The sequence below is a fragment of the Phocoena phocoena genome, chromosome 19 (assembly GCF_963924675.1).
Source record: "Phocoena phocoena chromosome 19, mPhoPho1.1, whole genome shotgun sequence".
Taxonomy (NCBI): Eukaryota; Metazoa; Chordata; class Mammalia; order Artiodactyla; family Phocoenidae; genus Phocoena; species Phocoena phocoena.
Window position 1 is genome coordinate 5179929 of NC_089237.1, and position 14697 is coordinate 5194625.

Genomic DNA, 14697 nt, shown 5'->3' on the forward strand with positions numbered 1-14697 from the left:
TGTTAGCGTAACCTACAAAGCTAGAAAGGTGAAGCCCCACCAAGGCCCTATTGGATATTCTTGGGTTAGGTGGGCTCATTTCCAATCAGCACGGGCTTAGGGCTTATAAATAAGGAGCCACTAGCACATCATTGAGATGCAAATAATTTACACATTATGTAAATGCAGCTAAACGTCTGTCTCTGAAGGTCTGTTTTCCTAATCAGCTAAATATCTCCCCAGCAATACTTCCGTACTATTAATCTGTTCAAAAGAAATTTCGAACAGAGGGCAGAGGTAAACCTCGGCACAGCTACCCACGCTGTTAAGAAAAACAAACAAAAAACCAAAAAACGACTCTCCAAGAACGGGGTCCCATCTAGTAAAGAAAAACCGCCCTCCCAACCTGGCTGTTCTCCGTGGAAAAGAACACAAGTCAGCTCGTATGACAGCAAACTCGTGTTTGACTTGTGGATGGAGGGTGGACCGTGGAAAGAAGAATCTGCTGGCACCGCCAGGGAGGCACAAGGGGAAATTCCAGGCCGACCTGGCCTCAGTTTGCCACCACCTCCCCACTCTCCAGATCAGCAACAGTGATTCGGATACAGGAGCCGCCTGTTCCCCCCCTACCCACCCTGCTCCAGGGTTAAAGGGGAAGAAAGCTACCGTGGCTGTGAGTCCCAGACGTTTCCCTTTGCTCACCTTTTCAGCGTATGCATCTGTGTGTGTGTGTGTGTGTGTGTGTGAGAGGGAGAGAGAGAGAGAGAGAGAGAGAGAGGGAGGGAGGGAGGGGGAAGGAGGGAGGGGGGGAGAGGGAAGGAGGGGGGGGGAGAGGGAAGGAGGGAGGGGGGAGGGAGAGAGAGAGAGAGAGAGAGCACACGTGTGCCCACAGCCAGATTATGATCAATTTATTTGCTTTGAGGTGGTCTAGCAGTTTCTCCTCTTCCTCTTGGGGGAATGTCAGTCAAAGCAAAGAACGGTGGGCGGGCCCAGCCTGAGTCGCTGTAGGGCTGGCTGAAGGCGTAGGGTCCTCCGGGAGACACACACCAGGGAAACAAGAAAGACAAAGGGAAAAGCCCACAGCAGGCTCCCTGACACGTTCCCCTTTTCTCACCTCTCCAGGCTACTCTCCTTTCCTTCTTCTCCAAGGTAATGACACAGGGGACTCTCTGTCACCGGGTATGAAGGGTGCGGGAAGAGTGGTTCTGGGGGACCAGATGAGATGCTGGGTTCACTCCCTTTCCAGGGGCCGGTTCCCCGGACACCGAAGTTCCCATCCCAGTCCTACCCATTTCCTGGTTATGCATCTTTAGGGATGTCACTTGGTACCCTTGGATCTCAGTTTCCACGCTTGCCATGTGCGGATGGTAATACTGCCCGCCCTGAAGGACAGGTGAGGGGGGATGGGGGCGGGGGGTCCCCTGGTGGGCACACGTCAAATACAACACGAACTCCATCTCAGCAGTTCCCACCATGGACTTGTATTACATTTATAAAAATATAAAAGAAAGGCTAATGGCGTGTCTAGTACACCTAGTCCATTCTTCACTTAAATCCCCCAAATCAGGAGGTTCGTAGTGAAGGAGAAAAAATTAGATCACGGATTGAATGCAGAATTTTCAAGTGCCATCCAATCCCAACTCTCCACGCCCGCACAGCAGAAACGTGCCTTGGCTGTTAATGTGAACAGCTCAAAATTCCACAATCACATTGACATTTTCAACTTTCAGAAAGGATCACCTGCTGCTAAAGATAACAGGGACTTTGCATCCATAAAAGGAGAGGGCTAGTGCCCTTCAAGATCACTGTCAATTTTGCTTTGGAGTACAAAGTAACTTTTTTTCCCCTTCCTTTTCTTTCATTAAAAAAAAAAAAAAGATTTACTGATCTAATGTAGTTTACTGAGGTTAACAGTAATACCAGTTTGCACTTCCTAAAAAATGTTACAACCAAGGAGATGGGAGCATTTGGAATCCCTGAAGCATGCTGGTTGGTTGGTTGCTTATCCAGATATACACAGATAGACAGATAGACAGATATAGCAGATGGGTAGATAGGCAGATCTACATACATAAATACATACGTGATCTGTGTAATATATATAAATAATATTCCAATGCTATTTCATTGAGCCATTATATTTCCATTTTCAGATTTAAATTTTTTTAAATTATACATATATGTATAATGATTTTATACACACACACACACATATAATTTTAGAACTCCACCTTGGAAACTGAAACTTAATGGCTTAATGAGAGCATCAGACAGCTAATTGCTGCGGAGAAGAAGCACCACTCTTTACTCTCTGGATTTGACCATAAAGACAGTTAATAAGGAAAATGGCCGGGAGGAAAATTGGTTTCTAAAAACTAATCAAGCCAACAGAATGCAGCTCCCAGCAAGGGAAACACATCTCTTTCTCTACCATTTTTGGTTAAGATTTGGGGGTCTTCAAAGGGTGGCTGTCTTTGTGTAACAAATCCAGTGGGCACTCTGCATAGATGGCCCCCTGCCTCGGAGGGGGCTCCAGTGGATCCCTTCCCATGTGCGGGGAGGCTGAATCCCTGAGCCTTCTGCTTTCTGAGGCTGTTGGGAGCCAACAGAGCAAAGAAAGAAACTGGTTCTGAGATGGCAGGAATAAGAGGAATTAGGAATCCAATGGAGTGGGGCTGACCGGTGACGACAGCATGGGGACGAAGGAGGCCACACTCACGCTCACGTTTTGCCTGCCTGGAGAAACGAGACGATTTAATGGGGACAGAACGGAAACCTTGCCAGGCTGGGAACACACTTTCTCATGCTGTTCCCACTCAGCGACCACAAGGAACCCATGAAGAATGGCTTGGTTTCTAGTGGGAAACAAATGCCACCCAACAGAGGTCCAGAGAAGGGGAGAGACATGGCTGGGGAGAGCTCTGTAGTCCTCCAGCTTCAGCTCAAAGCAGAGATGCCTTCCTGAAAATGAAGGCCGCAGGACAGACTCTCCAAGGGACGTTCAGATTATTACTGACCATTAATGCAAAAAAGGACCACAGGGCTGCAAGACAGAGCATCAGTCATCCTCAAGCCACACTGTGGCGCTTCTTACACAGAGAGGGTGGGGAGGCCAAGATGTGTATGGTAGGAGCTGTCTGTGACCAGCTGGATGGTAGAAGACCCTAACAGAGCCCAGGCCAGGTTTAGAGTCTTTCACGGTGTCTCTCAAACTTGAGCGTGCAAAAGTGAATGAAGGAAGAACAAATGAATAAACAAAAAACAACGGAAGATCACCATTTCGGAAGCCTGAGCAAAGTGCAGGTTCTTGTGTTCATCTCAGCAGCACACGTGCCAGAGTTAGAAAGATACAGAGGAGACTAGCATGGCCCCGGAGCAAGGATGACACCCACACTGGTGAAGCAGTCCATATTTTTCTTTTTCCCTTTTTTTTAAAAAAAATTATTTATTTATTTTTGGCTGCATTGGGTCTTTGTTGCTGTGCATGGGGCTTTCTCTAGCTGCGGCAAGCAGGGGCTACTCTTCATTGCGGCGTGCGGGCTTCTCATCGCGGTGGCTTCTGTTGTTGTGGAGCACGGGCTCTAGGCGTGCGGGCTTCAGTAGTTGTGGCTCGCGGGCTCAGTAGCTGTGGCTCACAGGCTCAGTAGTTGTGGCTCGCAGGCTTCAGTAGTTGTGGCTCGCAGGCTTCAGTAGTTGTGGCTCGCGGGCTCAGTCGTTGTGGCTCATGGGCTCAGTAGTTGTGGCTCGCAGGCTCTAGAGCGCAGGCTCAGTAGTTGTGGCCACGGGCTTAGTTGCTCTGCGGCACGTGGGATCTTCCCAGACCAGGATCGAACCCATGTCCGCTGCCTTGGCAGGCAGATTCTTAACCACTGCGCCACCAGGGAAGCCCACATTCCATATTTTTGAAATAGGGAGTTAACAAATTATCGACTGAAAAAAAAATGCATGACCTAAAAGCTGAGAATTATGTTTTATTTGGTGGACTTGCTGAGGACTTCAGCCCAGGAGACAGCCTCTCAGATGGCTCTGAGGGAGGCTCCGAAGAGGCAAGGCGGGGGAGCCAGGATATACAAGAATTTTTGCAAAAAAAAAAGTCAGAACATCAAAAGAAAAACCCGACATCTGTATGGGAAGATGCAAGCGTCTGGCTCATTGAAATCATGCCTTTGATGTGCACCTTAACCATCTAGGGCCAGTTTCCTGTTTTTGTCCATCCCAAATCCCCTCAGGGTGCACAGTCCAGGGTGGCTACAGTGGCTGATGGCTTGATGGCCTCAACATCCTTTGTTTACGGACATGGCAGGTGACACTCTTTGTCCTCAGAATCAAAGGGCATAAAATTTCAGTTAGGCACGATGAGATGCTTCAGTTCTTGAGATCTGTTGTACCACACTGTACCAACAGTCAACAATAATGTGTTGTACACTAAAAAAATTTGTTAAGAGGGTAGATCTCACGTTAAGTAGGCTTACCATAAGAAAATAAAATCTAAAAAGAAATATCACCTAAATAACTTTCGTAACGCTTGTACCTTAGAAGAAATTTTTAAGTGCAGATTCTTGGAACTCATGGTAGAACTGGGCAGGGCTCAGGAGTCTGCAGGTATGACAGACACTTTAGAAAACATAACTTAGGGGACAGAGAAGGATCCAGGAAAACGATGGAAACCCATTAGCAATGGACCCCCGAGCTTGCTATGTCCAGCCCTGGTCTCTTGCCATCTGTTCACTGGGTGTCTTCACTTGTGGGTCTTATCATCATTTTGCTCACCTTGCACTGAATGGAACACATCACCTTATGCCCCAAATGTGTTCCCACTCTTGTAATCACTCTTAGGATAACCGATTCCGTAATCACCTCCACTTACCAAATGAGGAACGTGGGAGCAAGCATCAGTGCAGAAAGCCCAAGGAACCCACACTGAGAAACCCTGTTCCAAGGGGACCCAGGGGAAACCCATGGAGGGATGCTGGGGGAGTGAGTGCGGAGGGGACGGGGCACGGAGGTGTGCTCTGTCTGGGGGATAACGTGCCACGCCTTTGCTCAACGGTCCCTGACTCTGGTCCAAAGCACATGAACAAGAACAGAACATCCGACCCAGACAGAGCTACCTGGCACTTTTCTTGAAATTATCAGAGTGTAGCATTTACCCACCCTAAACCCCCCTGGCAAGTTCTCCCCTGCCCACCAAAATCTGTCCCCCATTTTTCCACTGCAGCCCCCAGCCTGCGGAGAAGTCAGGTCTGGGCTCAGCAGAGCTTGTAGGACCGCCAGTGCCAGAGGCAGGTAGCAGGGGTGGACTACACATAGCAGTGTGCCTGCCGCCATGGCAACCCACAATTAACCAGGGATGGGGAAGAAGGTGCTCAGCACTGAAACCCAGGCAACGTTTTAACTCAAACCCCGAGGAAGTTAGTGCTCCGTTAGATTTTCTCCTGTCCTCTTTCCCCACACCCCGTCTTTTCTTGTCACCAAGTGGCTTTAAACAATCTCCTCCCTCCACCCACCCCTCAAAATCACCTCCGAAGATGAGGCTTTTGATAAACCACTGAGCCAAATCTCCCTCCCACACGGCACACTCAGGAACAGGGCAGCCTGAGAACCCCACTCTGTCAACTCTCCATCTCAGAGGAAATTCTGTTTGCCCCAAAGATTCTTTGGAACGCCTTGGCTTCCCCATCACCTCCTTGCTGCGGGAACCCAGGACAGATATTGTCACATGGTAGTAGGACTGAGAATCACCTGGTGAATTTTAAAGGCAGGATCTTTGGCTCCGTCCCTAGAGAGTTGACTTTGGCAAATCGGGGGCAAACATAAGCATCTCTATCTTTTTCTCCAGCACCCTGAGGAGTCTTGATATAAATAGATCAAGATTCACCTGGTGAGAAATGTAAACCAACCAATTTGGGGTTTTCCCATAGCTCTGTATTTCACAGGGCGGGCTGAGCTCAGTTAAAGCTGGACCTTTAAATGGCCTCTAGCCCATGAAATGAGCCACAGACTGTGAAAGGGTTAACAGGAGACCCCTGCTGCTGCAAGGTGAGCTCCCTAACACATGTTCTGAATATGCTGGATGCAGATGGGAAACACCTCCTAGGTTCCTCACCCTCAGGGCATGCCTTCTCCAAGCTGCGAGGTGGGACAGGAAAACAAACACGCTCAGAACCCCAAACATTCACGAAGAACTCAACGCTTATAAAACGAGTCCCTATGCAAAAGTTCCCTCCCAGCCTAACAGTTTAACAGAAGTCCTAACCCACCTCTTACGTCAGTCAGGTCTTCAGGATCGTGGACATTTGTTTATATTTTCATTTCCTTGTCAAATGTATGGAAACGTCAAATCACAAGTCATGAAAAAGATACAAGTTCGTGAAGCTGCAGGAAGTGAGGGTGAAGGATGGCTTGTTGCCTGGCAGAACCTGGGACACAGAGGACCTGGAGAACAACTGAAGACGAGACGTAGCAGAATTTGTTTGCAGATTTAAGTCTCTGCCCAAGATATGTCAGTTTTCAGCAAGATTAAAGATGAAGATAAAACCAAAATCTCCCTCCACAAACACCTAGAAATGATGCATGAAATAAACAAATCAAAAGGACTTCAAATACACATCTGAGCTTGCAACAAACAAAGGGAATCAGGAAGCATAAGGAGGCTAGAAACCAGAGCCTATACAACAAAACCAGCCCAGAGGCTGCCTAGGGATTAACAAGGCTTCCAAGAATAGGTCCTGGGTGTTACTGTCCACCTGGGGGCCTTGGGCCACATCAAGTAGGAGGTGAAATTCTACAAATGCAAGTGTCATAAAATTCTGTCCCTGTGTGGAAGAGTGGGCTAGAGAAAAAGGTCCATCCAGCTGCACAGAGGGACAAAAAAGATGACTACATGTTTCTGCCTGGTCTCTGGAGGAAAAAAGAAATACTTGTAAAATTAAAACCTTGGGCTTATACTTTGAACAGGTCGGACTTCTGAGTCTCTGCTTTCTATATGGGCTAGGAAACCCCAATCTGTACATCACTGTAGAAATTGGTTCTAGGCTAATGTTACTGCAAAGAGGTCTTACATAAACAAATACAAAACTACTCTGAAGGGTTTTCCACAATGCGGGACACTAGGTATCCTTAAGGAAAAATGCAGCCCACTAGAGAAGGATTAATGTTACAAAGCCTAGAAGAAAACGACACACTACGAATTGGAGTCAGTGGACACACACAGAGGGAGACACATGGCCTTTATGTAACAGACATGATTTAAAACATACATGCACCCCAATGTTCACAGTAGCATTATTCATAATAGCCAAGATATGGAAGCAACCTAAGTGTCCATCAACAGAGGAATGGATAAAGAAGATATGGTATATATACAATGGAATACTACCCAGCCATAAAAAAGAATGAAATTTTGCCATTTGTAATGACATGGATGGACTTGGAGGGTATTATGCTTACTGAAATAAGCCAGACTGAGAAAGACAAATACTGTATGATATCCCTTATATGTGTAATCTAAAAAGTAAAACAAACTAGTGAAAATAACAAAAAAGAAACAGACACATGGATACAGAGAACAAACGAGCGTTTGCCAGTGGGGAGAGGGAAGGAGGGAGGGGCAAGATAGGAATAGGGGATTAAGAGGTACAAACCATTATGTATAAAACAGATAAGCTACAAGGATATATTGTACAACTCAGGGAACACAGCCAATATTTTATAATAACTGTAAATGGAGTATAACCTTTAAAAACTGTGAATCACTGTTGTACACCTGTAACTTATATAATATTATACAACAACTGAACCTCAATTATATAAATATAATATATAATATATGCCCAACCTGATTAAAGATATAAGAGAAGAAATTAAAACCATAAGAAAAGAAGCACATGTGACAAAGAAAAAGCAGACATCCTAACAAGAACCCACTAGGACAATTAAAAAATAAAAAACTATAGTCATTTCACTTAAAAACTCAACAGACAAGTTAAATTGTAAACTAGGATCAACTCAGGGACTTATCAATGGACTAGAGAATAGATCTAAAGCACAGAAAAGTAAAGGGATGGACAACGTTAAGAAATGCTTAAGACACATGGGAGATAAATAAGAACACAGGATATACATCTAAGTTATAATAACTGTTGCAGGAGAAGAAAAAGACTATGAGGGAGAGGCAAACTTGAAGAGATAATTACTAAAAAACTTTCCCGGAATAATATAATAATAAAACAAGCATTCAGACTAAAAGAGCAGTCCAAGTCTTAAGCAAAACAAACACACACGTGCGTGCACGCACACACACAAAGCTACGTCATACTGAAAATAAAAAACACCAAGTGAAAAACGTATAAGCAACCAGAAAACTGAAATAAGGCTGCTGTCGTATGGATTTTTATGATGCCTGCAGAGAATATACAACCTATAACACAGTTCTTTAGTTTGATGGAAGCAGTCTAAATGGAATAATATTGTCAAAATGCTAAAGGAAATAAACATTTCTGTCAACCTAGAAATTTAAGCAACTCAGTTTTTCTTTCAAAGGTCAGACCAAAATAAAGATATTTTTAGATGAGACTAAGATTTTTCCCTTCATGGATCCTAAGTGAAGAAATATTAAAGGAAAAATAAAAGAGAATCCAGGAAGGAGTGCAATGCAAGAAGCAATAGTGAAGAAATTAGCAAAATGTTGGAAAATAGAAGCAACCATTGATTATTTAAAAAAAAATAATGCTAATTGGTAAGCTGAATTTCATTAAAATAAAAGACTTCTGCTTTGCCAAACACAGTATCAAGAATGAGAAGACAAACCACAGACTAGGAGAAAAATCTTTGCATAAGGAACTGTTATCCAGAATATACCAGGAACTATTAAAACTCAACACATAGAAAACAAACAACTCAGTTAAAACAAGGGCCAGAGACCTTAAAAGACTCCTCGCAAAAGAAAATATACAAATGGAAAAGAAGCATATGACAAGATGTTCCACGTGATATGTCATCAGGAAAATGCAAATTAAAACAAAAATGGGGGACTTCCCTGGTGGTCCAGTGGTAAAGAATCCTCCTTCCAATGCGGGTTCAATCCCCCGTCGGGGAACTAAGATCCCACGCGATACAAACACATGGAGGCTAAACAATACACTACTTAATAATGAAGTGATCACTGAAGAAATCAAAGAGGAAATAAAAAAATACCTAGAAACAAATGACAATGGAGACACAACGACCCAAAACCTATGGGATGCAGCAAAAGCAGTTCTAAGGGGGAAGTTTATAGCAATACAAGCCCACCTTAAGAAGCAGGAAACATCTTGAATAAACAACCTAACCTTGCACCTCAAGCAATTAGAGAAAGAAGAACAAAAAAGCCCCAAAGCTAGCAGAAGGAAAGAAATCATAAAAATCAGATCAGAAATAAATGAAAAAGAAATGAAGGAAACGATAGCAAAGATCAATAAAACTAAAAGCTGGTTCTTTGAGAAGATAAACAAAATAGATAAACCACTAGCCAGACTCATCAAGAAAAAAAGGGAGAAGACTCAAATCAATAGAATTAGAAATGAGAAAGGAGAAATAACAACTGACACTGCAGAAATAAAAAAAATCATGAGAGATTACTACAAGCAACTCTATGCCAATAAAATGGACAATCTGGAAGAAATGGACAAATTCTTAGAAATGCACAACCTGCCAAGACTGAATCAGGAAGAAATAGAAAATATGAACAGACCAATCACAAGCACTGAAATTGAAACTGTGATTAAAAATCTTCCAACAAACAAAAGCCCAGGACCAGATGGCTTCACAGGTGAATTCTATCAAACGTTTAGAGAAGAGCTAACACCTATCCTTCTCGAACTCTTCCAAAATATAGCAGAGGGAGGAACACTCCCAAATTCCTTCTACGAGACCACCATCACCTTGATACCAAAACCAGACAAGGATGTCACAAAGAAAGAAAACTACAGGCCAATATCACTGATGAACATAGATGCAAAAATCCTCAACAAAATACTAGCAAACAGAATCCAACAGCACATTAAAAGGATCATACACCATGATCAAGTGGGGTTTATTCCAGGAATGCAGGGATTCTTCAATATACGCAAATCTATCAATGTGATAAACCATATTAACAAATTGAAGGAGAAAAACCATATGATCATCTCAATAGATGCAGAGAAAGCTTTCGACAAAATTCAACACCCATTTATGATAAAAACCCTCCAGAAAGTAGGCATAGAGGGAACTTTCCTCAACATAATAAAGGCCATATATGACAAGCCCACAGCAAACATCATCCTCAATGGTGAAAAACTGAAAGCATTTCCACTAAGATCAGGAACAAGACAAGGTTGCCCACTCTCACCACTCTTATTCAACATAGTTTTGGAAGTTTTAGCCACAGCAATCAGAGAAGAAAAGGAAATAAAAGGAATCCACATCGGAAAAGAAGAAGTAAAGCTGTCACTGTTTGCAGATGACATGATACTATACATAGAGAATCCTAAAGATGCTACCAGAAAACTACTAGAGCTAATCAATGAATTTGGTAAAGTAGCAGGATACAAAATTAATGCACAGAAATCTCTGGCATTCCTATATACTAATGATGAAAAATCTGAAAGTGAAATCAAGAAAACACTCCCATTTACCATTGCAACAAAAAGAATAAAATATCTAGGAATAAACCTACCTAAGGATACGAAAGACCTGTATGCAGAAAATTATAAGACACTGATGAAAGAAATTAAAGATGATACAAATAGATGGAGAGATATACCATGTTCTTGGATGGGAAGAATCAACATTGTGAAAATGACTCTACTACCCAAAGCAATCTACAGATTCAATGCAATCCCTATCAAACTACCACTGGCATTTTTCACAGAACTAGAACAAAAAATTTCGCAATTTGTATGGAAACACAAAAGACCCCGAATAGCCAAAGCAATCTTGAGAACGAAAAAAGGAGCTGGAGGAATCAGGCTCCCTGACTTCAGACTATACTACAAAGCAACAGTAATTAAGACAGTATGGTACTGGCACAAAAACAGAAAGATAGATCAGTGGAACAGGATAGAAAGCCCAGAGATAAACCCACGCACATATGGACACCTTATCTTTGATAAAGGAGGCAGGAATGTACAGTGGAGAAAGGACAGCCTCTTCAATAAATGGTGCTGGGAAAACTGGACAGGTACATGTAAAAGTATGAGATTAGATCACTCCCTAACACCATACACAAAAATAAGCTCAAAATGGATTAAAGACCTAAATGTAAGGCCAGAAACTATCAAACTCTTAGAGGAAAACATAGGAAGAACACTCTATGACATAAATCACAGCAAGATCCTTTCTGACCCACCTCCTAGAGTAATGGAAATAAAAACAAAAATAAACAAATGGGACCTAATGAAACTTCAAAGCTTTTGCACAGCAAAGGAAACCATAATCAAGACCAAAAGACAACCCTCAGAATGGGAGAAAACATTTGCAAATGAAGCAACTGACAAAGGATTAATCTCCAAAATTTACAAGCAGCTCATGCAGCTCAATAACAAAAAAACAAACAACCCCATCCAAAAATGGGCAGAAGACCTAAACAGACATTTCTCCAAAGAAGATATACAGAATGCCAACAAACACATGAAAGAATGCTCAACATCATTAATCATTAGAGAAATGCAAATCAAAACTACAATGAGATATCATCTCACACCAGTCAGAATGGCCATCATCAAAAAATCAAGAAACAATAAATGCTGGAGAGGGTGTGGAGAAAAGGGGACACTCTTGCACTGCTGGTGGGAATGTGAATTGGTTCAGCCACTATGGAGAACAGTATGGAGGTTCCTTAAAAAACTACAAATAGAATTACCATACGACCCAGCAATCCCACTACTGGGCATATACCCTGAGAAAACCAAAATTCAAAAAGAGTCATGTACCAAAATGTTCATTGCAGCTCTATTTACAATAGCCCGGAGATGGAAAGAACCTAAGCGCCCATCATCGGACGAATGGATAAAGAAGATGTGGCACATATACACAATGGAATATTACTCAGCCTTAAAAAGAAATGAAATTGAGTTATTTGTAATGAGATGGATAGACCTAGAGTCTGTCATACAGAGTGAAGTAAGTCAGAAAGACAAAGACAAATACTGTATGCTAACACATATATATGGAATTTAAGGGGAAAAAATGTCATGAAGAACCTAGGGATAAGACAGGAATAGAGGCGCAGACCTACTGGAGAACGGACTTGAGGATATGGGGAGGGGGAAGGGTGAGTTTTGACAGGGCGAGAGAGAGTCATGGACATATACACACTAACAAACGTAGTAAGGTAGATAGCTAGGGGGAAGCAGCCGCAAGGCACAGGGATATTAGCTCGGGGCTTTGGGACAGCCTGGAGGGGTGGGGGGGGGGAGAGTGGGAGGGAGGGAGATGCAAGAGGGAAGACACATGGGAGCACATGTATATGTATGGCTGATTCACTTTGTTATAAATCAGAAACTAACACACCATTGTAAAGCAATTATACCCCAATAAAGATGTTAAAAAAATAAAAAAATAAAAAAATAAAAGATTAAAAAAAAAAAAAAGATCCCACGCGCCGCGGGGCAACTTAGCCCGCAAGCCACAACTACTGAGCTCATGCGTCTCAACTAGAGAGACCGTGTACCACAAACTACAAAGTCCACGCGCCCTGGAGCCCGGGCACCACAACTAGAGAGAAGCCTGCACGCCTCAACAAAGAGCCCATGCTGCTACAAAAGATCCCGCATGCCTCAACGAAGACCCCGCGTGCCACAACTAAAGACCCAACACAGCCAAAAAAATAAAAATAAATAAAACAAAAATGGGATACTGTTACAAACCTATTAGAACAGCCAAAATCCAGAACACTGACAACACCAAATGCTGTCGAAGACGTGGAGCAACAGGAACGCTCCTTCACTGCTGGTGGGGATGCGAAACGGTACAGCCACTTTGGAAGGCAGTTTGGTGGTTTCTTACTAAGCTAAACATACTTTTACCATATGATCCAGAAATCCTTCTCCCTGGTATTTACTCAACGGAGTTAAAAAACTTGCACACAGACATTTATAGCGGCTTTATTCATAATTGTCAAAAACTGGAAGCAACCAAGATATCCTTTAGTAGGTGAATGGATAAACTGTGGTCCATCCAGACAATGGAATATTCTTCAGCACTAAAAAGAAATGAGCTATCAAGCCATGAAGACATGGAGGAACCTTAAATGCATATGACTAAGTGACAGAAGCCCGTCTGAAAAGGCTACAGACTGTATGATTCCGACCATATGACATCCTGGAAAAGGCAAAACTATGAAGACAGTAAAGCGGTCAGCGTTCTCCAGCAGGTAGGAGGGAGGAACAGATGACAAGGTGGAGCACAGAGGATTTTTTAGGGCAGTGAAAATACTCTGTATGATACTATAATGGTAGATACATGTCATTATACATTTGTCTAAATGTATAGATCGTACAACACTAAGAATGTACCTTAATGCAAACTATGGGCTTCGGGTGATAAGGCTGTGTCAACGTAGGTTCATCAGTTGTAACAAATGCACGACCCTCATGGTAATGGCGATAATGGGGGAGGCTATGAATCAGTGGGGGCAGCGGGTGTATGGGGAATCTCTGCACCTTTAGTTCAATTTTTCTGTGAGCCTAAAACTTCTCTAAAAAATAAAGTCTACTTAAGAAATAGCAATACGAGTGACTAATTTGAAGGTATTAAAGCAAAGGATACAACTAAAATATTAGAAAAATAACATGGACAATGAGGGGGTAAACCAAGTTAAAGCATTCTACGGTCCTTCAATTGTTAGGGAGAAGAGTAGAGATACTGATTGATTCTGAATGTCACTGAGTCAAGTATGCGTGTTAAAAAAGTAAAAGTAGCCACAAAAGAAAGAAATTGAATTAAAAACTTCCAAACTGGGGGTGCTTCCCTGGTGGCGCAGTGGTTGGGAGTCCGCCTGCCGGTGAAGGGGGCGCGGGTTCGTGCCCTGGTCCGGGGGGATCCCGCGTGCCGCAGAGCAGCTGGGCCCGTGGGCCATGGCCTCTGGGCCTGCGCGTCCGGAGCCTGTGCTCCGCAGCGGGAGAGGCCGCGAATGAGGCCCGCGTACCACAAAAAAACAAACAAACAAAAAAAACTTCCAAACTGGGAGTTCCCTAGCAGTCCAATGGTTAGGACTCTGCACTTACACTGCAGGTGGCCTTGGGTTTGCTCCCTGGTCCAGGAACTAAAATCTCACATGCCTCGGCGTGGCCAAAAAAAAAAAAAAAAAGTTCCAAACTAATAAAGACTAAGAAAAAAAAGAGGGAGATAAAGAAAAATCAATCAACCCCCAAAAAGTACAAAAAAAAAGGGAAGAAAATGCATGGTAAATAAAAAGGACAAAAGAAAATGTTGAGAAGCAGTATCCATCTTGAACAAGGCCATGCCAACACCCACAGCATGCCTCCAGGGTAAACAGCCTCTGGTATTTTGGACGAGGCACCCATGCATGCACACATGTATACACAAACACATTAGATGCAAGACAGTATCACTGGTAAAAGTATTGAAGGAGATCAGAATATGCCTCCCTCAAATATACCACTATGGCATATGGAGTATTTTGAGCTTAAGGCAATTGAGAAACAGAAGACACAGAAGGAACTCTCTGTCCTCTCC

The 14697-nt window shown here is 43.2% G+C and overlaps 1 protein-coding gene and 1 non-coding gene across 3 annotated transcripts in view; one reads left to right on the plus strand and one right to left on the minus strand.

The window, feature by feature from the left end:
* The window catches only part of SLC39A11 (solute carrier family 39 member 11), a 342864-nt gene that overhangs the window by 154481 nt on the left and 173686 nt on the right, over window positions 1–14697 (minus strand). The window lies entirely within an intron of this gene.
* LOC136139556 (U6 spliceosomal RNA) lies at window positions 3289–3395 on the plus strand. Its single transcript, XR_010657079.1, has one exon. It is a non-coding gene; the product is annotated as a U6 spliceosomal RNA (small nuclear RNA).